Source organism: Chrysochloris asiatica, unplaced genomic scaffold, assembly GCF_000296735.1.
Source record: "Chrysochloris asiatica unplaced genomic scaffold, ChrAsi1.0 scaffold00140, whole genome shotgun sequence".
Taxonomy (NCBI): Eukaryota; Metazoa; Chordata; class Mammalia; order Afrosoricida; family Chrysochloridae; genus Chrysochloris; species Chrysochloris asiatica.
In genome coordinates this window covers 8,157,681-8,185,528 of record NW_006408658.1, presented here as the reverse complement: position 1 = coordinate 8,185,528, position 27,848 = coordinate 8,157,681, and the positions used below count along the sequence as shown (strand labels likewise).

Genomic DNA, 27,848 nt, shown 5'->3' with positions numbered 1-27,848 from the left:
TAAAGGTAGACCTGCACAGCCGATTATCGCAAGTTTTGTCAATAAGTTGTTCACCTGTAAAAAGATAATTTGGCAAAAGTGATGTGTTAGATATACATACAACAACAACAACAAAAATGAGTAGCTCCCGAGGATGTTCATATATAATTAAACACCTTATGGGATTACGTTCCTTTGTTTGGATGTTTCAGATCCTGGTTTCTATAGGACATCTCTTTTAATTGGCTAATAATATGTTTTGTGCTTCTGTTCTACCTCCTAGTTCATTGTGTAATGTGTGGGGTCTTAAAAGCTTGCAAACAACCATCCAAGACACAACAATTGGTTCCTATTCTCTAGGAGAAACAAAGGAAGGAGAGTCAGAAATATAATGAAGAAATGGAATGTGGGGCTAATTGCTTCTATTACTAAATACTTGCTTTGCCATGAGACCAGAAGAACTAGGTGGTGCCTGGTTACCATTAATGACCCACGATCCTATGGAAGAATCCTGATCAAAAGGGGTAAAATGCCACATAAAACTACAAATTCTCAGAATTCAAACTTCTCAGAATCATGGAGATTTGATGCACCCCTGAAACTATTGCCTTGAGCTAACCTTTAAACCCTAAACCAAAATATCCTCTGAAGTCTTAAAACCAAGCAATAATCTAGCTTAACCAATAAAAAAAAAAGTTTGCCTTGACCATTATGCTCTTTTAAGAACTATCTATATGGACTCCTCGTGTGGCACTGTAAGATCAGCACTAGATTGCAAACTGCAAGGTTGGCGGTTCAAACCCACCATCTGTTCCTCGGAAGCACTAGACAGTGTCACTATGAGTTGAAACCGTCTCAACGGTACTTACTATATGGAATGAGAGTGACAAAGCAACTTGAAAAATGAGATAGAACCTCAGCGAGCAGTGAGTCTATGTGAATAGGAACAACTCAGAAAAGGAGGCGAAGAGTAACCGTATGACTAGAAGAATGTAATCAATGGCTTGGACATGGAGAAACTTTTGAATTAGTATATCTTCTCAACAATAACAACAGTGAAATAAAATTGAAAATTAAGGAGAATTATTGTAGATAGACGGGGAAATGATGAGTCTTTCCACTCCCATGAAGATTTAGAGCCTCGGAAACCCTATACAGGGTCGCTGTAAGTCAAAACCGACTCCACGACATTTAACAATTGTAGAGAGAAATTTATTTCAATAGAAAATTATAGCATCCCTTGTAGGCTATCCACTATTGGTCCTCTACATTGTCTTTGAGTGCTTTCACATCTCTTGGTAAACCATAGACTATTGTTTTCTACCTATCAATTGGATCAATTTTTGCTACATAGCTTTTGTTTTTCTGTGTGTTCATGCATAATCATTTATCCAATGGAAACATTAGAAACATGAAAGGAACCAACAATGTAGGAATAAAAGAGCAAACGATTGCTTATTTGGATGCAGCACTAAATGGTAGAGGTATAAAATCCTATAACTGAAGGCAAATTTTAAGAATGGGAATAGCTTCTTTAGTCATAGGAGCTGGACATTCTTTCAATGAAGATTCACTTTGTAATTACAAATCATATTAGAGAAAGTAGCACTTGTTGTTGTTGTTAAGTGCCGTCGAGTCAATTCCAACCCATAGCAACCTTGTATGGTGTTTCCAAGGAGCAGCTAGTGAGCTTGAACTGCCAACCTTGCAGGTCAAATGGATTTGCAGTCTGGTGCATTAATCCACAGCACTACACCAGGACTCCAAAGTAGCACTAGAACTAGAAAATTTGGCATCACAACCTGGGCAAGACATTTTTTCTTATCCAAAGAAATACTACAAATCCATGAAATTACACTACAGTATTGACTAGCTTTAGACAGTTCAGGAGTTGCTTGTGGTTTGTTTGGTTCACCATACTGTGCGATTGTTGCTGTTGTTAAGTGCCGTTGAGTCGTTTCGGACTCATAGCAACCTTGTATGGGGTTTCTGGGGAGCAGCTGGTGAGTTTGAATCACTGACTTTGTGGTTTAAGTCTCATACTTATCCTACAATGCCACACCAGGACTCCACAGGATGAAATATATCAAAGTATAAAAGCAGCTGATGCTCATGCACAAAAAGATGCCTGCTCAGTCAAAGTGAAAACAAAAACTCCATGGAATTGATTCTCCTGGATATAAATGATATATATAAATGATATATAGGAACCTTAACTCAGAGGAATCACCTACAACCTTCTTAGTCCCCAATGTGATTACCTTCTAAAACATCATCTCGACAATCTTAAGTGTGTGTGACAGAGGACAAGTGGTATCCACTATTAGAAGTCAAAAGAAACATACAGACATGAGACATGTCTACTAAGCAGTAATGGAATTTGTGGATAAGCTATTAGTATGCTTGAGAGTATAACCAAGAGGAGGGAATATTGTTTTAAAAAAAGAAACTGAGGCCAGATTTACAGATTCCTTTGAGTGCATAGAAAACTCCACAATTCTGAACAAAATGGAAAGCATCCTAAACGGATAAATAGGAACAAATGAGACGTGGCAGAAACACAGTGATCATAGAATCATGCCAAAGCCCCAGTGATAATTTGTTAACCATGAATTTGCTTAACATGTACCTTGTGGAAAGAATTTAACTTCACAAAGTAAAATAGTGTTAGTCCTGTTTCCTTAGAAGGTAGTTTTTGGAGTTACTGAGTAATTGAAATATCTTTCTCATACCAAAAAATGGGTACTGGCCAGACCACAAGGATCACTTATTGGGTCCAGAAAGGGAAAAAAAGCATAAATTAGTTATGCTTGCTGTTGTTGTTAAGTGCCATCGAGTTGGTTCTGACCCATAGCGACCCTGTATAGTTTCCAAGGAGTGGCTGGTGAACTTGAACAACCGACCTTGTTGTTCAAACAACTTATGCTAGGAGCAGGCAAATGGTTTATTTCTTTTATATTTCCTGACTTTTCTCTTTAAAAGCTCACTGTAACTAACCTTGGAGTCCTAGTGTGGCTCTGTAGGATAAACACCAGAGTGCTAACCACAGGTTGGCAGTTCAAACCCACCAAGCACTCCTTGGAAACCCTATATGGGGTCACTATAAATTGGAACCAACCTGAAGGTCGTTAACAACATAATTAAGCTAAGAAGAGCCCTCCTACTTGTCCAATCGAGAGGTTCCACTGTATGCGTACAGATAAACTGCTAGAATAAACTCTAAATACTCTTTTTTCTTTTGCATTTTCTTTCTTTCTTTTTTAATATATAATCCTAAGGAGATCCCAAATAAACCTCCTTGACCCTGGCTGAAATATGTCAGCTGCTAAAAGAAAGATTGACAATTCCAATCCACCAATCAGCTCCATAGAACAAAAGGTCTGTGATCCGCTTCTATAAGATTATAGCCAATTGTTTGGGGGAGTTCTGTTCTACTTGGTAACACATGAGGTTCCCATGATTCCAGGGTTGACTAGATAGAAGAAGCTAACAACTATATTGAGTCTGGACTACAGTCTGATAGGTAATCCCCACACTCCTGTTTTGTGTTTGGGGCTTTATTAAGCAATGGTCAAGGCACATATTCATTTCTCTGAACATAATTTATTAGGAGCTTCAAATATTTCAACTCCCACCATATTTCAGGGAAGTAGACCTCTGAAGTATGGAATGCTGAGGTCAATGTTCCTCCAGAGTCAATAACAAGTCTTTTGGCTGAGTAAAAGATTTCTCACAAATCTTTTGGCTGAGGAAGGCAGATATGATTCTTCCATTTTAGCACTCATTAAAATGAGACAGAAAGAGGACATGAGAAAGCATGGCTCCTTTGGCTCTCCATGGGGGTGATCAGAGCCAGGAATGTTAACAACCGCCAGGCCAGTGTTCCCCTGAGGCAAGGAGAAGTACGGCCTACCCCTGGGCTCCCATTGGCTGGTCCTCCCAGCCTGGGGTTATAAAGCAGCAGTTTTCAGTACTTGAGGCACCTCTTACCCCAGCCTTCTGCTCCTCCCTGGTGCTGAATTCTAAGATGGGTAGACGCCTCCTCTTGCTACTGCTGGGCCTCTCCATGCTGTTGGACTGTCTGCAAGGTGAGTTTCTGGGGCTGTCTGGAAGGACAGCGGGGGCTGGGTCTAGGCAAGTAGAACCCACACATGTTTCTGTGGATTGCTGTTACGTGGGGAGGTGAGGAGTGAGGTACAGGATGGTCTTGACCTTCCCTTAGAGGTGGTCTCCGCATCATCCACCCCACTTCAACTTGTTTTCTTTTCTGGGTCTCCACTCTCCTTCACTTTAAGCTTCATTTTGATCCTCTTTATTTTTTCCTTTTCCCTCCCTATTTTTCTTTTTTTTTAATGTTTTATTGAAAATTTTCCCTATTTTTCTTCATGCTCAACACACCTCCCACCTTAGTGCTAATCCTGTTGTTGTTAAGTGCTGTTGAGTCAGTTCCGACCCATAGCGAACCTGTATAGGAGTGACTGGTGAGCTTGAACCGCCGACCTTGCAGTTCAAACGGCTTTGCAGTCTGGTACATTAACCAATCCTGAATACTCCCAAATTCCCCATACACCTCCAAGGGCCCTAAATTTGAGGTGAAAGGAAGAGGACGCCAAGAAGATTCTTTGTGGGAAATGAGAAGAGATGATGGTTGTTCTAAAAGAAATGGGAAGAGGAGGGGTCAAGGGTCACAGGATATCAGTAGTATCATCAATTTTGGGAAGGCTGAGTACCTGTGGGTATAGAAATTCAGGCCCTGTCCCCAGAGTTATGCATGCTTCCTGCCAACAAAGGCCCTCTGTACAGACCCTATGGAGCAGCAGAAAAAGCTACACTGTTATAAGCCAACCATCAAGAAAGCTAATGTGAGCATTCAGCATAGAGAACTACGACAGTGCTCGTGGGAACATGACTACTGTCCATGCTAGGTGTGGACCAAGTGGTGGGTATTGTCTTCTGACCTGTGATAAAGCTGGGTCCAGGAAGAGTCACATTATTTTGGTTTTAATTTTCCAGCTCTCAAATGTTACAACTGTACTTACGTAAATCCTGATGGGAGCTGCAAGAATCAGAGAACGACGTGCCAAGCCATAGAAAAACAGAAGTGCATTATGAGGAAGTACTATAAAGGTAGGTGGGGACTGAGGAACTTCTTGGCCTAATCAGCTCTCGGGAAAGGTGGCTCTCTCAGTAGTCCTGAAGGTAACAACAGAGAGATTTGGTACAGGGACCTCTCGTTTTGATGTTGTGTTGCCACTGGTCCTTTACTGAACCAGTAGACGGACCTATCAGGAGAACAAGGGCTTGCTGAGGGGTCTCAGGGCCTTTGGGTGCTTAGATAAACAGGTAAACAGATGCTATCAGATCCTGAAGGATGACAGGAATTAGGCTGTAAAAATTCAACTGAGGCTTATTTGTGGTGAGACCTTTGAAAACTGGAGGCTCCCTGGGGAAGAGTTCAGGGCTGGGAAAGGATGACCCACGAGGGGTAGACCTCCTTACTGATACTTCCAACAAATGTTTATTGTTTACCTATTGGTGACAAATGCTTGCCTTTTGAAGGGAGGCTTGAAGGCAGAAATCAGGGATCTCCTTTTGCTTGTCTTTATTCTTCTCCAGATGGCAAGATCCAGTATGCACGCCAGTTCTGTGGGTACATGTGTGGCCCCGAGTTCGTGAATCGAGGAAATAAGCGCCTGGAAATTTCATGCTGTACTAACAAAGATTTCTGTAACATTTCCTGAAAGCCTTGATCCTGAGCCCTCCAGTTTAGCCCATCTCTGTTCTCATGAGTAATGCTGAAAAGACTGGGCTATCTTTCCCTTACATTGTCCAAGCCCTGACGCTGGCTCCTACTCAACTAAAGTGTTCACAAAGTCAACCCATCTGTTAGGTGCTTTCTCCTATCCACCACCCTTGGTGCTCTGCCCTTTGTTAGATTATAGTCTCCTTCTCCTTCTTTGTTTCTCCCTTCTTCCCCCTTACTTTCTCCCTCTCTTTAATTCCTTCCTCTCTTCAATAAATATTTCCTGACTGCTAAGGACTGTGATTAGAGACTGAATGTGTAACAGTGAAGAACTCAGACAAGACCCCTCTTCCCAGCTCACTGAAGTTCAGTGCTCCTTTTCTGTCAGGCTGGACATGGTAACTATAGTTACAACACTTGCTTCTTATTCGTAGAATTTAGGCCTTGAAAGAATCCTTTACCACACTCTCCATCCACTACACAAAAACTCACATACTCTTTCTTCTTGAACACAAATTTCCTCAGTTTTTTCCCTTTGTACACTTTACTTTTTTCCCTAATAAATCCCTTATACTTTGCGATTGGTGTCCTGGAATTTTTATTTTAATTATATGAATAAACTACGTGTCTAAATTAGAAAATGTTAAAATATCAGCAATATAAGCAAAATAACCCTGACCTTAAATCTTAATCTTAACCCTACCACTAACACTAAACCTAAACCCTAACACTTGTCTCCTAACCCCTAAATCTAACCCTATCCCTAACTTAATCTAACACTAACCTGAACCCCTAACACTAACCTTATGCCCCAACACTAACCTTAACACTAACCGTAACTCTAGCCCTAAACGTTAACTCCTAATCTAATCTTAACCCTACCACTAAACCAAACCCTAGTCCTAACCCTAGGCCAACCACCTGATTCTAAACCAGAACCTAATCCTACCCCTAACCCTATGCCTAGCCTTACCCACATACCTAACACTTAAGCCAAACCCTGACCCTTATATTAGACTAAGCTCTAAACCTAGCCCTATCCCTACTCTCTACCCCCTAACCCAAATCCTGACACTTAAACTAACCCTAACCTTAAATCTATCTCGATCTCCTCTACCTAATCAAAATTTATAATTCTAAACCTAAACCTAACACTAAGCAAGCTATAGATCTTGTCTTAACCCAGTCGCTAACCAAAACTCTAACTCTACCCCTAGTCCAAACTCCTAGCCCAAACCCCTAACTCTCATCCTAATCATAACCTAGTGCTAACTCTAATCCTAATCCTAACCATAATGTAGCACTAACCCTAATTTGTAACCCTTACATTCACCCTCACCTTATCCCTAATCACTAACCTTGACCCTAACCATAATACTAGCATGCTGGTGGTGCTGTAGGATAAGCACTGAACTGCTAACCTCAAGGTCAGAAGTTCAAATCCACCAGCCACTCCACAGGAGATGCTGTGTAGATTAACAAACTCAGAAACCATATGCAGGCTTGCTATGAGTCGGAACCCACTCAACTGCACACAATAACATCAACAATAAGCAGAAGTAGACATCACAATTAATACTACCTGTATACTTCCATAAAATTTTAAATCAATTTATTGATTTCTAAAAAAAAAAAGTGTCTGATACGATCGGGTTTGGAATTAATGTTGTACTCTTTCTTGAAGCACTGTTTAATTTGCATCCCACAATATTGATATATTATGTGTTTCTCTTCATTCAATTAAAAACATCTTCTATTTCTCCTTATAATTTACTCCTTTCAGTTAGAAGTAAGTTGTTTGATTCCTAAGTATTTAGAGTTTTCCCAGTAATCTTACAGTTATTGATTACTTGTTTAATTCCATTGCTGTCAGCGAACAGTCTGTGTGATTCATTTCAATTTGTTGAGGCTCGCTTTATGGCGTACAGTATAGTCTATCTTCAGAACGTTCCAGTGTTGCTGAAAGGAATGTACATTCTACTACTGCTATCCAGTTTACACTAGTGTGTATTCTGTAAGTATCAATTAGGGAAAGTGGTTGGACAGTTGTGAGATATTACATTCAGTGATACTTTTGTCAACTGTTCTATTCTTTATTGACAGAAGACTTTTGATATTTCTATCTATTATGTAAGGAGCCCTGGTAGTATAGTGGTTTATGAGCTGAGCTACCAACTGAAAGGTCAGTAGTTCGAATCTACCAGTTGCTCTGAGGGAGAAAGATAAGGCTTTCTGCTCCCGTAAAATTTACAGACTCAGAAACCTTATACACGTTCACTATGAGTTGGAACTGACTCAGTATCACACAACAACAATCTATTATGCGACACTGTAGAAAAAGCACAAGGTTGGTTGAATCTCAAGGTCAGCAGTTCAAACTTACCATCTGCTCCTTAGAAACCTTATACAAGGTCACTCTGAGTCAGAATCGACTTGATGACACTTAATAATAACAATTCCTTTTATCCATTGGGTTTTGCATAATGCTTTTGACATTTTTTTGTTAGTGCATTTAGGTCAGTATGTCTTCTTGGTAGATCAAACTTTTTATCAGTAAGTAATATTCCTCTGTATCCCTAGTAATAATTGTTTTCCTGATAATACAGTCACTCCAGCTTTCTTTGTATTAATGTTTTCATCTTTCTGTATCCATTTACTTTTAACACATACATAAATCTTTGTATTTAAAGTGGTCTTTTGATTAGAGCACAACATATATTTGGTCCTAGTTTTATATACAATTTGGTATTTTGATATCCTTACCTGTGCTTTATTGATTACACAAAGGCTTTCAATTGTGTAGATCATGACAAGCTATGGACAACATTGCAAAGTATAAGTATTCCGGAACACTTAATTGTGCTCTTGAGGAAACTGTACATAGACCAAGAGGTCGTTGTTCGAGCAGACAAGGGAACACCGAATGGTTTAAAATTAGGAATGGTGTGTGTCAGGATTGTGTTCTTTCACCATACTTATTCAATCTGTATGCTGAGAAGATAATCTGAGAAGCTGGATTATATGAAGAAAAATGTGGCATGAGGATTGGAGGAAGACTCATTAACAACCTGCGATAAGCAGATGATACAACTTGCTGAAAGTGAAGAGGACTTAAAATACTTACTTATGAAAATCAAAGACCATAGCCTCCAGTATGGGTGGCATTTCAATGTAAAGTGAACAAAAACCCTTACCATTGGACCAATAAACGACATTCATATAAATGGAGACAAGATTGAAGTTGTCAAAGACTTCATTTTGCTCAAATCAACTATTAACACTCATGGAAGCAGCAGTCAAGAAATCAAATGCCATATTGCATTAGGCAAATCTGCTGCACAAGACCTCTTTAAAGTGTTGAAGAGACAAGATGTAAGTTTGAGGACTGAGGTGCGCCTGACCCGTCATGGTATTTTCAGTAACCTCCTATGCATGCAAAAGCTGGATAGTGAATGAGGACAACTGTAGAAGAATTAATGCATTTAAGATATGGTGTTGGAGGAGAATATTAAAAGTACCGTGGACTGCCAAAAGAACAAATAGATCTTTGTTAAAAATAGTACAGCCAGAGTGCTCCCTGGAAGCCAGGATGCCCAGACTTCATCTCTCATACTTTGGACATATTGTCAGGAGGGACCAGTCACTGGAGAAGGATATCATGTTTGGTAAAGTGGCGGGTCAGAGAAAAAGAGGAAGACCCCCAACTAGAATGATTGGCACAGTGGTGGTAGCAATGGACTCAGGCATAATGATTGTGAGGTTGGTCCAGGACTGAGCAGTGTTTTGGTCTGTTGTGCATAGGGTCGCTATGAGTCAGTATTGACTCAATGGCACCTAACAACAACAACAACAACAGCCATCTTTTAATTGGCATATTATAGTGATTACTTTTAATTATATCATATTCTGTTCTTTTAGAAAAATCTGTATTTTACCTTCAATTTTAGAATTGTTTCTACTTATTAAAAGTTGGGGCTGGAGCTTTTTCTATATCAATATTTGAAAGTAGTCACTTTATTGCCTTCTGGATTGCATACTCTCTGATGAATATTCTGGGTTTTGTTCCTGTTTTGTTTCTCACTGTGTAAAACCCTTTTTCCTCATAGTATCCTTTAGATTTTCTCTTTAACGTTGATTTTAGCAATTTGACTGTGTTTCAGCATTTATCCTGTTGACATTCTTTTCATGTCTTGGATTTGTACTTTCATTGTGATTTTTGGAAAATCATTGCCATTGCTTCTTGCAGTATGAATTTTGCTCCATTTATTTTTTCTTCTTATTTTGAAAAATCAGTCACATATATTTGACTATTTCATATTATCCCAAAGCTTTTGGATGCTCAGTGCTTTTTAAGATGATGATCTTTTTTATCTTTTTGTGTTTCCGTCTACTGAATTACAAGGACAGTCTGTTCTCTTCAAGTTCACTAATCACGCCACAGCTGGGGTAAGTCTATTGATGGAACCCCTCTAATATTATGTTGACGCTGTGGGTTAATGCACCAGACTGCAAAGCTGTTTGAACTGCAAGGTTGGCAGTTCAAGTTCACCAGCTGCTCCTCAGAAACCCTATACAGGGTCGCTATTGGTCGGAACCGACTTGAAGGCACTTAACAACAACAACAACAACAAACACTGTGATTAGGGACTGAATGTATAACAATATCAAACAAGCTGTTTGCTTTGGAGGCATTGAGACAGGAAAAGGCAGCCCATCAGGGAAAACTCCCTTCTAAGACTGAAACTCAAAGGGAACCTACAAACAGTCTTGTATGCTCACTGGCTCTACTTGTGAGTGGAAATGGGTGTAATGTAACAATGAACACATGGATTGAGTATAGCCATGTTTCATTGACACCTGTTGACCTTGAAATGAGAGAGAGAAGAGGAAGGCCTGGCTGCTTTGAAGTTTAGGTAGATGTATGAACTCCTGAGCCCATGGGGACTGTCCTAGCCACTGGGGACTAGAGATAAAAGTGGAGTGGCCAGTTGGTTTGAAGTTCAGGGAGGCAGTCCATGTACTTTTAATATTCTACCCCAACACCGTAACTCAAATGCATCAATTCTTCTATGAGCTTCCTTATTCACTGGCCAACTTTCACATGCATATGAGATTATAGAAAATACCATGGCTTGGGTCAGGTGCACCTTAGTCTTCAAACTGACATCTTTGCCTATGGTGATATCTGGTTTGATTTCTTGTGCTGCTTCCAAGAGTGTTGATGGTTGGTTTGAGCAAAGTCTCTGACAACTTCAAACTTTTCTCCATTTTTATGAATATTGTTTATCGGTCCAATGGTGAGGATTTGTGTTACTTTTACATTGAGATTGAATAAGTATGGTGAAGGAATACAACCCTGCTTCACACCTTTCCTAATTTTGAACCATTCAGTGTTTCCTTGTTCCATTCGAACTGTTGTCTCTTAGTCTATGTATAGGTTCCTCATGAGCACAAATAAGTGTTCTGAAATACTCACTGTTGACAATGCTGTCCATAACTTGTCATGATCCACACAACCGAAAGCCTTTGCATAGACAATAAAACCCAGGTAAACATCTTTCTGGTATTCTCTACTTTCAGCCCAGATCCATTTGACATTAGCAGTAATATCCCTCACTTCATGCCCTCTCCTCAATTCAGCTTGAACCTCTGGATGTTCTCTGTTAATGTGTGGTTGCAGCTATTTTTGTATTAACTTTAGAAAAATTTTACTTGCATGAGATATTAATGATATTATCCAATGATTTCCGCATTCCATTGGGTCACCTCTCTTTGGAATGGGCACAAATATGGATCTCTTCCCAATCAGTTGGCCAGGTAGCTGTCTACCAAATTTCTTGGCATAGATGAGTGAGTGCCTCCAGTGCTGCATCAGTTTGTTGAAAGATTTCAATTTGTATTCCATCAATTCCTGGAGCCTTGTGCTTTGCCAATTAGGTGACCCTGTGTTTCTGAGCCAAATGAAGAGCATCTGAGACTGGACCTACATAAGAAGAGGCATGAGGGCTTCCAGGTAATTGTGGAAGTTGTAGGTAGTGGCTGTCATTAGCAACTGGCCCTAGGCACATGAAGAGGAGTTTCCTGGAGGCTTGTTGTTGTTGTTAGGTGTCATCAAGTCATTACTGACCCATAGTGGACTTATGCACAGCAGAACAAAACACTGCCTGATCCTGGGCCAACCTCACTATTGTTGCCACGCTTGAGTCCATCGATGCTGCCACTTGGCCAATCCATCTCGTTGGGGGTCTTCCTCTTTTTCTCTGACTCTCCACCTTGCCAAACATGATATCCCTATCTAGCGACTGGTTCCTCCTGACAGTATGTCCAAAGTATGAGAGATGAAGTTTAGCCATCTTGGCCTCTAAGGAGCACTCTGGCTGCACTTCTTCCAAAATGGATCTGTTGGTTCTTTTGGCAGCCCATGGCACTTTAAATATTCTCCTCCAACACTATAACTCAAAGGCATCCATTCTTCTACAGTCTTTCTTATTCACTGTACAGCTTTAGCATGTATATGAGGTTATTGAAAACACCATGGCTTGGGTCAGGTGCACCTTAGTCCTCTAGCTGACATCTTTTCTCTTCAAGACTTTAAAAAGGTCTTGTGCAGCAGATTTGTCTAATGCAATTACATCATTTGATTTCTTGACTGCTGCTTCCATGAGTGTTGATAGTTGATCCAAGAAGAATGAAGTCCTTGACAACTTTCATCTTCAAAATCCAGTAATATTAGTGACATTTATTTCAATGTTGTTAGACAGTTAGAACAGGGAAGAGGAGCTAATCTGTCGGGGGAATCCAGCAAAAGGAAAGATAGGGAAAAGACTAACACTGAACTGATGTAATGGGAAAGATGTATATGAAACCTAGGGAAAAAATGATCAATTAAGGGCCCTAAGTTATGATAGGAAAATGTAGGTATCAGCTGACAATATCAGGAGACCCAGAGGGGAAGCAGCATACAAAGTGAAACCAAGAACTCAATGGATCCTCCCATCACTCATGAGGTGGTAGGTAGCCCACACTCATCTTTGTGAGAACTTCTATGCTTTAATAAACCTTTTGCTTGCTTAAGTTTCTATCTCTCTGGCTTCTTTTGTGCGTGTATTGTGCTTATGATCTACTGATTCTTCAGAGTGATAGTGGGACCAGACCAGGACACTTCACCCAAGCTGTATTTTTTTGGTGCCAAAACCCAGGATCCATTTGTACACTCCCTGAACTCCCAGGTAAGTTGCTTTCTATCCCTATACTCCCTTCACCACTAAGATGACTGTCACTTTGGATAACCACCTATTGCTCTATCTCTTTAAACCAGGAACGCTTGCATATTACATGAAATGTAAGTGCAACCAATATATTTCTGAGTTAGTGTCGCTTTCCTGGATTCCCCTCTTTCTGTTGGTATTATAGTTCTGTTCTCAGTCCTATCTAAAAGCAGACAGACAACATTTTTATGAGTTTCCGGGCTGGTCCCAGAGTCCAAATAGATAAGAGGCATTTTCTCCCTCATGTGCAAGACTTTTGATGTTCCCATGCAAGTGTTAACCTAGCAAAGGTGTTGCTATACTAAGAACAATGACATGTAGGCATCTCAGGAAGATTTCCTCTATTGGACCAGAAAATATTGTAAAGATTGAACTCTTCTGGGGAGTGCCACGTAGGGCCTAGTTCACCAGAGCACTCTTGAGTCCTCCCAAGCAGCCCATGGGGCACCTGGCTTAAAAGGAAGAGAGCGACTAGGGAATTGGCTTCCCCAAGAAATCCCTACCCATAATCATCACATCTCCAGACCTGAAACACAATAGTCAAAGATCCTCTGCCTTGAAGATGCAAATCTGTGCCACTATTATTTCAGACCACATGTCTTTTTGCTTGGCCACTACTGCTCTAGAGAACAGCTTCTTTCTCTGCTCTTTCTGTTTGACCCTCCTTGCTAAGATCTTACTTCCACATTGCCCTTCTATACCTTGGGTACTGGGGGACTTCATGAGACACCTCTGTTTCTGTTTTTGGGTCAGGAGAAATTTGGGTGAAACTCACTGACAGAATTAGGTCCCAAAAGAGAATCTTGGCAACTTAGACATTGGCTTACAAGGTTTCAAGGTGAAGTTTAGTTTAAGAGTGTGCAGGGGAAGATAGAGTCCCCATTGAATAGTTTTCATCTTGTCTAGACAGGTCTGGTGAAAAGAGATGGGGATAAGATTCTTATGATTCAATAGTGAGTCATTGTTATCATGACTAATTGTGACTATCACAACTCTAAAGGTTAATTGTGACTATCACAACTCTAAAGGTAGAAGTTTTGTAACAAAACCTGGTGAGTAGTTGATCTTACAGTCCAGAAACAGAAGGCCTTAGGACCATCAAGGGAGAAGAGCACAAACAGAATGCAGGACTTATTCAGAGAAGCAGCAACACCTGAGAAGGAGGCAGAGATGAGGACATGGAGAGAGGGAGCAGCTGAGGGAGACTCTAGACTCATGGAAATAGAGGAACTGAGTCTGGCGGCCAGGAGGCAGGCTTGCAGAATGTGCCCTTTGATTGTTTAAATTATTGTATATTCCTGAGTGTTTTTGTGTACATTCTCTCATCTTGCCCACCCCCTGCCCACCCACCCACCCCCCAAAAAAACTGAGGGAATGGAAGCAAGTACTGTTGAATCATGATGCACAGAGAAGATTTGTAATCATGTCAATGAAATGATGGTGAAAAACCAATGTTCGCCCATGTAAACTATCACTCAGTTCACAATTTGTTGTTGTTGTTAGGTGCCATGGAGTCTATACCAACTCACAGTGACCTTATGCACAGCAGAACAAAACACTGCCCGATCCTGGGACAACCTCACTACTGTTGCCACCCTTGAGTCCATTGATGCTGCCACTTGGTCAATCCATCTCATTCGGGGTCTTCCTCTTTTTCTCTGACCCTCCATCTTACCAAACATGATATCCTTCTCCAGCGACTGGTCCCTCCTGACAATATGTCCGAAGTATGAGAGACAAAGTTTGGCCATCATGGCCTTCAAGGAGAACTCTGGCTGCACTTCTTCCAACACAGATCTGTTGGTTCTATGGGCAGCCCATGGTATTTTCAATATTCTCCTCCAACAGTTCACAATATGTATATAAAAAAAGAATCTATTTAAATAGAAAAAAAGGGGGGAATCTTGATGAACTGATCCTTTCAGGCCTTACTCCTTTTTCTTTGTTGTTGTTATGTGCCATTGAGTCAGTTCTGACTCATAGCGATCCTGTACTGGGGGTGGGGGTGGGGTGGGGTGGGAGGCGGGTTCCGAGGCTGTAAATCTTTACGGGAGCAGAAATCCTCATCTTTCTCCTGCTTTTTCTTTAGAGGTGAGCAAAATAGGAGTTGGAAGGTCTCACACTTGGGCTGGTATCCAAAGTTGTGACACCCATGAATTGGCACCCTGACCAGAGAGAGGCTGACAGGGTCTTCCTTGGAAGCACTCCAGCCAGAAACCATTGTTGCAGAATAGTCCAGGAAAACTTGAGGCCCTAGAGCCTCAGTCTGAAGGGGGTTTCAGAGAAAACTTGGATTCTCCTTGAGCTGGGGTATTTTTGCCTGGTTAAGTCTCCCCAAATAGGTCACACCAAGTCTGGGAACTTAATCTGTCTTCTCAGGTACCAGAGGATGTGTTCCATCGATCCCTGGTAACTCCCCTTTGGGATGCTTACTGAAGAATTGGAAGAGCCTTATTTTTGACAGCCTGTGAAGAAAGAAATTCATATATTTCTGTAATACTGCTTGCCCCAATATATCCTGGGGGACCAAGAGCAATGGCCAGTAAATAAGAGCCAAAATTCCAACAGCGTTTTACAATTAGACCTATTCTGTAAAAGGCAAGGAAAGTAGTCAGAATTCCCCTATGTTCAAGCCTTTATAACCCTCAGAGAAGACACCAAAAGATGCAAGGGTTGTGTAGAAATTAGTCCCCTAAAAAAGTCACCAACAGCAGTAGCTAAAAATTGAAGAACATGAGAAGCTAAAAATGAGCCTCTGTGCAACGAATCCATTCTCTCTAGACTCTTACCTTTGCAAGAGGTCTCAGGGACTGGCAGGCAACCTGTCAGGGACCATGTACCATTCTTTATTTAAAAGAGTGCAAGGAGAAGCTAGGGAGCTTTTCAGAAAATCTTGTTATGCTTATTGAAGTGTTTGAACAGCTAGTCTTGGCTTTTGAACTAACCTGGAAATACATCCTAGTGATCTTCTCTAGGCTTTGGACAGTGGACAAGAAAAATCACATCTGGGCAGTTGCCCAAGCCTATGGAGATAATTTACATGTTCATCAACAGACATTACCATTTAGGAATGTGACAGTCCGCAGTGTAGATCCTCTGTGGAATTATCAACAGGGACAATAAGGAATATCTGCAAGGAACTGCATGATACTCGGCCTCATGGTGGGAATGAAACAGATCCAACCTATCAGTTTTTATTAAGCCTATCAGTTTTTCTAAATTAGCAGAAGTCATCCAAGGGAAGGATAAAAATTCAGCCCTCTTTAGAGGACACCTGGTTGAAGCTGTCACTAAGTATACTAATTTAGACCCCAGTTCATTCAAAGCTATCATAGCTATAAATGAGATTTTTATCAACCAGTCAACCTCTGGCATGTGCACAAAATTATAAAAACTAGCATTGGGCCCCCAAACTCTCCTGTCTCAACTAGTAGAAGTAGCCACTACTGTCTAGAACAATCATGATACGGAGATGAAAGGGAGGGACCACCAAAAGGTGTAGCAGCTTTGGCAGCTCAGAACTAAACCACGTTCTCCGAGCCAGGCAAGAAGATGGACAACAGTTGCTTCTTTTGTGGAAAGCCTGGACACCACCAATGGGAGTGGGAAAAGTGACTGGTACCTAAAACATCATGTCCTCAGTGAAGTAAGTCTAGTTACTAGGCATGTGATTGACTATTCAGTATTTTCCAGGAAATACTACAAAAGTCACAAGAGCATCTTTGCCGCTGAAGAATGCCATGGCCCAGGGATAATGACTCCTCAATGACTCCTGCACATATCATCAAAATATCTCATGAGGAGGCCCAGGTCTCTGTAGATGTCACCAGAAAGTTTATTCAATTTTTAGTAGACACAGGAGCCACTTATTCCGTCTTAAAAACCTTTAGAAAAAAAAAAAAAGCTTTAGTGGTTCCCTCTCCCCTTCATCCTGATCCTGTGTGGTTTTGGGCATTGACATGATTCCTATTAAAAGGAGGGAAACCATGCACTTGACTTGCAGTTGAGACTGTATACTCATAACTCACCAGTTTCTAATAATTCCCAAGTCCCTATTCCACTCCTAGGTCAAGACTTTTTCCAAAACTGAGGGTGGTATTACAATTATACTCAAACAAGGTCATGTGGTTAGGCCACCCTCCAGTTGCCCCAGAAGGGGATGTTCCCCTGAACTACGACCAACAGATGGAGAAGTATAGGCAGGAGATGTACCCCAACAGTTGCAAGAAGTAGACCCAGTTCTCATTTAGCTTAAGCCTAGGATGAAATTCCCCAGGATAGCTCAATGCCCATATTCTCCAGAAGGCATCCAAGGTTTAATTTCTATCATTGAGCATCTCCCATCAGCAGTCAAAAAGCCAAATGGTAAGTGGAGACTAGTACATGAGCTCAGAATAATCAGGCAGTGATCCCCATCCACCCAATCTGCATACTGTCATAACTCAAATCCTTAGGAATTCTCAATAGTTTTCAGTTCTAGATCTCAAAGATGCCTTCTTTTGTATCCTACTTCATCCTGAGTCCCAATATATTTTTGAATGGAAATGGCCAGACACAGACCATACTTCTCAGGTCCAATGGACGGTCCTTTCAGAGTTTTTGAGAAAGTCCGCATATATCTTGGAAGAACTGACTTTCTAATATCCAACCAGATAATTCAATTTGTAGATTATTTGCTGGTTTGCAGCCTCACCTGTGAGGAGTCAGTGGTATCTACTGGAGATACTCACCTATTCATAAAAGGAAAGGCATTTAAAATGTCAAAAGAAGAGGCCCAACTCTGTCTCACAAAAGTTAGCTACCTGGTGTTTGAAATCTGAAAAAGACAACTCTCCCATGAAAGGATAATCACTATATGTTCATTAGCAAGCCCAAAGACAAAGAAACAACTTTGGGAATTCCTAGTTATGGCAGGGTATTGCTGCATCTGGATCCCAAGGAGCACTGGTAGCGTAGTGGTTACGAATCGAGCTGCGAACCTCAAGGTCAGCAGTTCAAAACCACCAGCTGCTCCCTGGGAGAAAGATGAGGCTTTCTGCTCCCGTAAAGATTTACAGCCTCAGAAACCCTGCACAGGGTCGCTCCACGGCACTTAACAACAACAACAACCCAGTCTTTATATCAGATCCTAAATAGAAATAATCTTGAGCCCCCTGAATTGGGAATCCATACAAGAGAAAACCTTCCAAAAAGTAAAAAGGGCTTTTGGCTGAGCTCCTGCACTAGGACTTCCTACCATAAAAAAGCCTTTCTACTTGTACTCAGGTGGAAGGATAAAGTGACTGGTGAGCTCTTGGAACAAGAGCTGGGAGGAGAGTCCCAGTCCATTGAGTATTTTTCAAAGAACCTGGACTTAGTAGTGAGTGGTTGACCATATTGCTTCAGAGTAGTGGCAGCAATTGTAATACTTATAGAGGAGGCCTAAGAGCTTACGCATGGACAGACTATAGTTGTCAGAACTCCCCCATCATCCTTACTCTCTGGAGTAAGATCTATGCATCTGTCAAACAGCAGAATGCTTAGGTATCAACTATTACTAATTTAACACCTAGATGTTAAGGTTGTTATTGTTAAGTACCTTCGAGTCAGTTCCAACCCATAGCGACCTTGTCTCAGGTTTCTGAGGAGCAGCTGGTGAGCTTGAACTGCCAACCTTGTGGTTCAAATGGCTTTGTAGTGTGGCACATTAACCCACAGCGCCACACCAGGACTCCCTATGTTAAGCTGGAGACCTGTAAAATGCATGCTAAAACCAACTACCCTATGCCCTTTCAAGTAACCAAAAGGATACAGCTAGAGCATGATTGTGAACCAAGTATAAATCTGACCTTCTCAGGCAGACCAAACCTAAAGGATTGCCTCTTGAATGACCCAGAAGACATCTGGTTTACAGATGGGAGTAGCATGGTAGAAAAGGGCAAACACATAGCAGGATATGCCATACTTTCCTTATCCAAAATAATTGAAAGTAGAAGTCTACCAGTAGGAACCTCAGCCCAAAAGACTGAGTTAATAGCCCTCAATAGGGACACAGAATTAGCCAAGGGAAAGAAGATCCAGATTTACACAGATGAAAAATATGCATTTTTAATTTTTCATGTTCACTGTAAGATTTGGAAAGAGAGGGGACTGCTGTCAGCCAAAAACTCTCCCATGAAATATGGACCCAATCTTCATAGCCTTCTGGAGACCATTATGTTCCCAGAAGAAGTGGCAGTCATCTATTGTCAGGCTCACCAGAAGACAGGCGATATAGCTGAGGGTATCAATAAGGCCAATAGGGAAATCAAAAAGTAGCAAGAACTGAAATAGTAGAACATAAGATGGCCCTACTGCCTTCTACCCTGTCCATTGGAAGGGGAAAGCCCACTGTACTCCAGAAGAAGAACAAGGACCAAGAATTCCAATTAGTGTCCACTGGCTGGTGGACAAGGAAAGAAAAAATTTTGACCCCAAAGCCCTAGGCTGGAAACTTGTCCTTAACTTTCACCAAGCCTTCCACGTGGGAGCAGAGTCTCTTGAAATACTTTTAAACAAACTAGGAGTAATAAGAGACTAGACAAATGATCTTGCCATGCAGTGCAAACCTCCCATTATTCATCAGAAATAACCACATGGCAAGGTAGATTCCTAACTCCTTTCCAAAGGAGAGGAACTGAATCATGGATTTAACTGTTTTGTAAAAATGTTCTGGCTTCAAATAGCTTCTAATTTTTATAGATACTTTCTCTGACTAGACTGAAGCTTATCCTCTCCAAACTGAGAAGGCTTTGGAGGTAAGCAAGGCCCTCCCAAGGGAAATTATCCCACAGTATGGATTTCCCATAAGTCTCCAAAGCAATAATGGACCTGTCTTTATTGCCAAAGTAACATAAGAAGTTGTCCAAACCTTAAGGATTAAATGGCATCTCCATGCTTCTTGGAGACCCCAGGCTTCAGAAAAAGTTGAGAAAACAACCAACTCGAAAAGAACTCCAGCAAAACTGTGCCAAGAAACTGAAAAATGTTGGGCGAAAAACTTGCCCATCGCCCTTATGAGATTAAAGGACTTCCCTAAAGGAAATTTAAAACTGAGTCCATTTGAAGTTCTTCATGGGTGACCTTATACTTTATAGAGGTGCTCTGGTAGTGTAGTGGCTATAAGTAGGGCTGATGATCTCAATTTCAGCAGTTCGAAACTACCAGTGGTTCCATGGGGAAAAGATGAGGCTTTCTGCTCCTGTAAAGATTACAGCCTCAGAAACCCTACGCAGGGTCGCTATGAGTCGGTTCCGACTCCACGGCACATAACAACAACAACAACAACAACCACCACCATACTTCACAGATCCTTAACCAACTTCTAGAAGACATATATCTTTTGGAACACTTTAAAAAGTAGGACAGGTACAGCAGGCCATATTAGATTACGGCCAACAAGTACTCCTAGAACCACAGTCCTCCACTCAGGAAAAGACCTTCTGACTGAGAGATGGGGTCCTACTATGAGAGTGGAGAGAAAGAGGACCTACCACACAACTAGAATCTATATGATTTAGGCCATATGTGATTAACATCCATAGGTGTCAAGCTAAGAAGAGTAGAGAGTTGGATCTATGTGTCTCCAGAGTGAAAACCATTGGAGAACCTGACAAAGATCAAATAGGCAGAGAACCAGAATACTCCTGTGAGCCAGTAAAAGACTTAACACTATTCTTCAAGAAAAAGGGAAGTGGCAGATAGGAGATTACAATCTCTTCGTGGTCCCCTTGTGGAGTAGAAGCCTGGGAGAAGAGTAGCAGTACTTTTGTCCATCAACCCACCGGAACTATCCTGATATCCTTTTTAGCATTTTCCACAGTGCTACTTATCCTGGTGTGGCGCTGTGGGCTAACGCATCAGACTGAAAAGTCATTTGAACTGCAAGGTCAGTGGTTCAAGCTCACCAGCTGCTCCTTGGAAACCCTATACAGGCTCACTATGGGTTGGAATCGACTTGACGACACTTAACAACAACAACAACTTATCATATCAAGGACAGAAAATCCTGGATATATCCCTTATGACCCAGAAAACCCCAGTTGGGATCAAAATTACTTAGCTAAAATGACTAGGACATTACAAATAAGGAGGGAACCTAACAAATTTCGGGTATATGGGAAACCTCCCTCTCATGGAGGAAATAGGGGGCCTTGGTTTCAGTATCATCCATTATGGAAAAATGAATCACAGAAACTTCCTCTTTTTATTAAAGCTCCCAAGGACTCTGAGATAGTAATTTTATAAATAATCTCTAAATCCATAAACTCATCCAGGGATTATGGATGTTTTCAACCAATTTCATTTGCTTGGTGGACTTCAGTAGAGTACAACACCAAAGACTTTCAATACAACTTTTCATGCTTTAGGAAGGACAACTCCTCATATCCATATAATTATATAGGAAATGGATGCACAACAGGATAAGGTTATGATTCTTGGCATCATTGGATACAGGGTCTTAACTCTACAAAAACATCCTCATGACAGTGGGGTCCCCTAGCTGGTGGCCACCACTATCCAAGGTGTACATATCAAAACCAGTCTGAATATTTTACCATCCCACTTTCTAGGCACACAGGTTCAGATCCTGATAATTCCAGTAATTGGGGAAATTCCTCCCTGCAGCTTCTCTGCCACGGTAAGAACAATAGAACATGGGCATTCTCCTGTCTAAATGCAACTCAAGTGTTGGGAATGCATTTGCGACCCTTATATATAAGGAATTTTAAATAGTCCAAGATCTGTAAGCTGCCCCTTCTCAATTTCTTCCAATATACCTCCCCAAAGAAGAAAAAGGGAGTTTTTCACTTTCCTAATACTAGGCATAACCACTCTAGTGGCTGCTGTATCTGTTGCATATGGAATTATAAATAGCCATGTTGTTAAGCGCCGCCAAGTCAGTTCCTACTCATAGCCACCCTGTATAACAGGGTTTCAGAGGAGCAGCTGGTGGGTTTAAACCGCTGACCTTGTGGTTCGCAGCCCAATGCTGATCCTACAGCACAACACCGGAAGTCCAAATAGCCATCAAAATTCTTCATCAACTGTGAACGAACTGGGAGAGGATTCTGGACAATTACTGAGAAGCATTAAAAAATCATTAGACTCGTTGGCCAATATGGTCCTGGACCATTGCATGGCCCTCAATTATTCACTAGCCAAAGAGGATGGGCTGGCTCTGTGCCGTTGCTAACATAACCTGCTGCACTTACATAAATGTAATAGGAAAAGTTGAACGAAAGGTACAATACATATTTGAAAACAGCAAATGGCTGTAATAACAGAGAAATGTCCTCATCCAATATTTATGGTCGCAAATGAAAATATATATCTCCTCCGTAAACTGGCTAATTCCATTGCTGGGACCCTTAGCTGTTATGATATGTTGTTGTTGTTAAGTACCGTGGAGTCGGTTCCGACTCATAGTGACCCTGCAATCTTTACGGGAGCAGAACGCCTCATCTTTCTCCCGCGAATTGGGTCTTATATGGAGTCCTGGTGTGGCACTGTGGGCTAATGCGTCAGACTGCAAAGTCATTTGAACTGTAAGGTCGGTGGTTCAAGCTCACCAGCTACTCCTTGGAAACCCTCTACAGGGTTGCTATGGGTCGGAATCGACTTAAGGGCACTTAACAATAACAACAGCATATTAAAATTTGCTATAACCTTTTTGATACTAAAAGAATTAAAGCTTTTCACAGACAAATGCTGATAAGGTTATGTTCCTATTCCCCTTAATACAATAGATCAGGCTGGACAAGCCTTCCAACAACAGCCTGTGTGACCTTTCCCTGTATTCTCTCCCAGTGCCTTGGGCATCATCAACCAACATCTTCGGTTGCATCTGTGACAACTCTAACTTACAGATAGTGGTGGTGGTGGGTGGTGGGTGGTGGTGTGCTGTGAAGTCAGTTCCGACTCATAGAGACCCCAGATAGGGTATCTGAGGCTACAAATCTTTATGGGAGCAGAAAACCTCATCTTTCTTCCTCGGAGCAGCTGGTAGATTCAAACTGCTGACCTTTCACTTAGCAGCCCAACAGGTGACCACTACGCTACCAGGGCCCTGCCACACAATGATGCCCCCTTTCAGTAGGAAGCAGCTAAAAATGAGTCATCGTCCATATTCCTGAAGCATCAGGGTTACCTTTCTCACAGGTGGGGGGGATGTTAAGCAGTTAGCATAGGGAAGAGGCTATAGCCACAGATTAACTACAAAGAATGCAGGAAATGACCTGACCTGTCAGGAGAGTCTAGTTACAGGAAGGATTTTGTTGTTGTTATTAAGTGTCGTTGAGTCAATTCCAACCCATAACGACCCTGTATAAGGTTTCCAAGGAGCCGCTGGTGAACTTGAACCACCAATTTTGCAGTTCAAACACCTTCGCAGTCTGATGCGTTCACCCACAGCACCACACTAGGACTCCTGTAGGAAGGATAGAGAAAGGGATTTTCCCCAAAACCAACCATGCAGAGAGAAAACTAAAATTGAGCTGATGTAATGAGAAAGAAGTACATCAAATCCAGGAAGAACCGACCAATTATGGGCCCGAAATTATGACAGGAAACATAGGGATCAGGAGGCAATTGATACTCCCCTCACTTGTGAAGTGGTAGCTCACTCTCATCTTTGTGAGAACATCTATGTTTTAATAAACCTTTTGCCTGTGTGAATTTCTATTTCTCTGACTTCATTCATTTGTGTATTGTGCCTATGCCCTACCTGTGCTTCATCTGTTCTGTAGCAATGCATCAACATTCTCTTTAATCTTTTAATTCCATTTTCATTACTCTAGTTTCATTACTCCTGCCTCCTTATTGTCCCACTTTGTCTTTGATTAATTGTTAACTTTTGGTTTCAAACTGATGATCTTTACATAGCACACCCACCTTATGGGTAATACCTTTCATTTTGAGTGTCACTCTGCTATTTCACTTAAAGGTAACCTCAGGAAATAAGCTTCATTCTAGGTTTAAAAAGTATCTCACAGGGTGATAGTCTCAGGCAGTCCTCTATTTTCTACTGTTTCAGTTGTGACTCTGTAGGATAAGCATTGGCCTGCTAACCACAAGGTCAGTGTGGTTTGAGTTTACCTGTTGCTCTGAGGGAGAAAGATGAGGCTTTCAGATCCCATAAAGAATTAGAGTCTTGGAAACCTTATCCAGGGTGGCTATGGGTCAAAACTGACTCAGTGACACTTAGTCATAGCTACAACTGTTTGTCTGGAATTTTTAATTAGATTTTAATAAGAATAATAAGTTTTGGTCCAGGTTTTTCTTCAGTTCTATCCAGGACATCTGCTGTGATCCCAGCTGAAGTGGTTAGTGGTAATATAGCTGAACACCATCTAGTTCCTCTGCTCTTAGGGTGGATGAAGCTGTGGTTCTTGTAGGCTTGCTTTTTCTCTGTGGTTCTGGTTACCTTCTTACTGTTTTGAGCCAAGGATTCTGAGAGGAGCCAGGGCTCCCCTCTGGCAAAGGAAGTGTACATTCCACCTGGGCTGTCATTTGTTGTTCCTCGCTCTTGGGGTTATTAAACAGTGATTCTTCACTGAAATACTTGGAATGGATGAGGCTCCATTCTGTAGACTCTACTGCCTTCGGCTCTTTTCTGCTGCGATGTTCTGCGGTGGGTAAGCGCCTCCTGCTGCTGCTACTGAGCCTCTCCTTGCTGTTAGACATCCTGCAAGGTGAGCTCCTGGTGGCATCTGGAAGGACAGTGGGGACTGGGTCTAGGTGAGCAGAACCCACACAGATGGCTGTGAATTCTTGGTCCGTGGGGAGGGGAGGAGTGAAGTACAGACTGTCTCTGCAGCCTCCATCCACCCACCCTTGTTTTCCTACTCATGGACCACTGCTCTCCTTTACTTCATCCTCCACTTTTGACCCAAATTTGATCCTGCTTATTTCGTCCTTTCTCCCCCATTTTACTTCAAACTCAACCCACCTCCCACATGACTACTAATTCATGATATCTTCAAATTCCTCAAGCTTTCTTTCTGAGAAACCTAAATTTGAGTTGACAGCAAGCTACAAAGGTTATGAGGTTCTTCTGAAAGGGCTCCACATGTCGCAGGATGTAAGGCCTAGGAAAGCTGCAATGTATGGTCTCCTTCTAGCAGCAAAGACCATTTTAGAAAGCATGAGTACCTGAGAATATAGAAATTCTCTTTGTTCTTGGGCACAGGCTCCATCCCCAGAGACACACCTGCCTCCTCTTCACAGAAGTCTTTTGTACAGGACCTCCAGAGTTGCAGAAGAGGCTACACTTTTATAAGCCAGTCACAGAGAAATCAAATCAAGCTGTTAGCACAATAATCTATGCCAATGCATAAGGGGACCTGACCAGTGTTCATGCTAGATGTGTGGTCTGAGTGACAGGCTATGTGGGCCAAAAGTTCATTATACTGGTTTTGACTTTGCAGCTCATTGCCACAAGTGTGACCATATCGACACTGATGGGATTTACACAACTGGACGTACCATCAGCAGAGCCCAAGATAAAGGGGAGTGCATGCTGAAGACTTTCTATAAACATAGGTGGAGATTTGAGAAGTTCACTTGGCAAAATCCTTGCTATCAAATTTTCAAGGCGGGGGTTCACTTAGGAGCCCAGGGGGATGGAGCACTAAGTGAGAGATCATTTTTTTTTTTTTTTTTTTACTTAAAGAGCTGGGATGGAGTTCTCTGGTTCTGTGTTATAATTGGCCCATGACAGAACCAATAGAACTCTCAGGCGAATAGGTTTTGCTGAGAAATGTCTGGGCCTGTAGGTGCTACAAAATCAACAAGCAATAAGATGCTGTTAGATTCTGAGGGATTACAGGAATTGGGTTATGAAAATTCCACTGGTGCTTATTTGTGATGGATCTTTCAAGGAAATGAAGTCTTCATAGGAAGAATTTGGAGCTGGGAGGTTGAACCACTAGGGTCTCGCCTCAATTATATCAATCTCCTCTTATCAAGCCTCTTGGCACCCAAGGCAATGTGTTGTTTAATCTCATTGATTTATTGAATCACTGATTATTCCTCTTCCAACCAATAAACATTGCTTACTTCTTAGGTGGCAAAGGGTTGCTTTCCTGGAGAGGATTTGGAGGCAGAAATCAGGGATCACCCTTTTCTTGTCTTTCTTTTTCTCCAGGTGACAAGCCCTTATATGGATACCAGGATTATCGGTACATGTGCAGCTCCAAGAACATGGTCTGAGGAGATAATCACGTGTATATTTTATGCTGCAAAAATAAGGATTTCTGTAACCAGCCTTTGAGACTTGGCCTTTGATCCTGAGCCTTGGCCCGCCAGTTCATACCTCTTTGTTCTCATGTGTAAACCTCAATAGACCAGAGACTCTCTTTCCTCTGAATTGTTCAATCCCTGAAACTGACTCCTGTTCAGCTACAAGTGTTCAAATTTCAACAGCTGAGCACACCTGATAGGTGCTTTCTCTCTCCCACCACCTGTGGTGCCGTGCTCCTTCTTAGATTCTAGTCGCCTCTTGCTTGCGCCTCTCTTCTGTATTATTAATTTTAAATTTGTTGAGGCTTATTTTGTGACCACAATATGATCTATCTTCATGAATGGTCCAGAAAATTTCAGTCTTTTCATTGGCATATTGTTAACTTTTAATGTAATTGTTGATCAGTTGGATTAAAATCTACCATCTTTCAGGTTGTTTTCTATTTTTCGTATAGCAAAATGAAAGAGTTTTTTGTGTCTTCTTTTAGATTGTGTACCTTTTGCTATTCCATCTTATCTTCATTATTGTTTGGCTTATTAAATAATCATATGCCTCTTTTCAAGGAGCCTTGGTAGCATAGTGGATTACAAACTAGGCTGCTAACTGCTAGATTAGTAGTTCAAGTCTACCAGTCGCTCTGCAGGAGAAAGGTGAGACTTTCTGCTCCCGTAAAGATTTACAGCCTTAGGAACTCTATATAGGGTATTTATGAGTTGGAATCAACTCAATGGCAATGGATTGGTTGGTTGGTTGGTATACAACTCATGATATTTTGTTACTATTTTTATATTAGATAATCAATTTCTTTGGGGGGCATGTGAAAATAAGTAAAATAATGTCTTTTTTACATTTAAAAATAAGTAAAACATTTACCTTCATTTATGTCATTTCTGGTGCTCTTAACATCTCTGTGTAGACTCAGGTTTCAATCTGGTATTATACTGAGTACTCCGTCAATGAGGATTTGGGGGCAAGACCTTCGTGGAATAGGACAAAATTCTTGGCAAGCCAGCCAGAGGGCGCTTTCTGCCTGTCCTCTAGGTTGGGCGCTTGATTCTGCAAAATCAAATTTAAAAAGCTTCACTCTCACTAAAATGAGTACAGATTGAATTTCTTGAGCGTCTGTTGGTAAACATTTGTGATAACTCATCAGTGACCTCATAACCAAGAGGGACTGAGGCAGTATCTGAGGTATTGACAATGTTTCTTATACTTTTAGCACAGTGGTTAAGCTCTCAGCTGCTAACCAAATGGTTAATGGTTCAAAGCTACCAACCAGCTGCTCAGCAGGAGAATGGGGAGGCAGTCTGCTTAGTAAAGATCACAATCTTGGGAGCCCTATGGTTAGTTTTATTCTGTCTTATATGATGGCCAGTGCTGTCTTGTATGGTTGCTAAGAGTCTCTTCACCCTAGGAACTGAGAAATATATTCACAGAGCTATAGCTTCTGGATTCCGAGTGGAGGCGGAGACAGGATGAAATGCCAGACTGAAAACAGGAATGAAGTCCATGTCTGAATAGAGAATGGTTAGGCCTACTGTTCCCTGAATGCCAGAAAGACTTCTGCTTTCGCACAGATGTAGTTGTTGTTGTCAGG

At 41.5% G+C, this 27,848-nt stretch overlaps 1 pseudogene; it reads left to right on the top strand.

Annotated features, from left to right (window-relative positions):
• LOC102838007 overlaps positions 1-26,220 on the top strand; it is a 28,840-nt pseudogene extending 2,620 nt beyond the window's left edge.
• Positions 26,221-27,848: the final 1,628 nt, after the last annotated feature.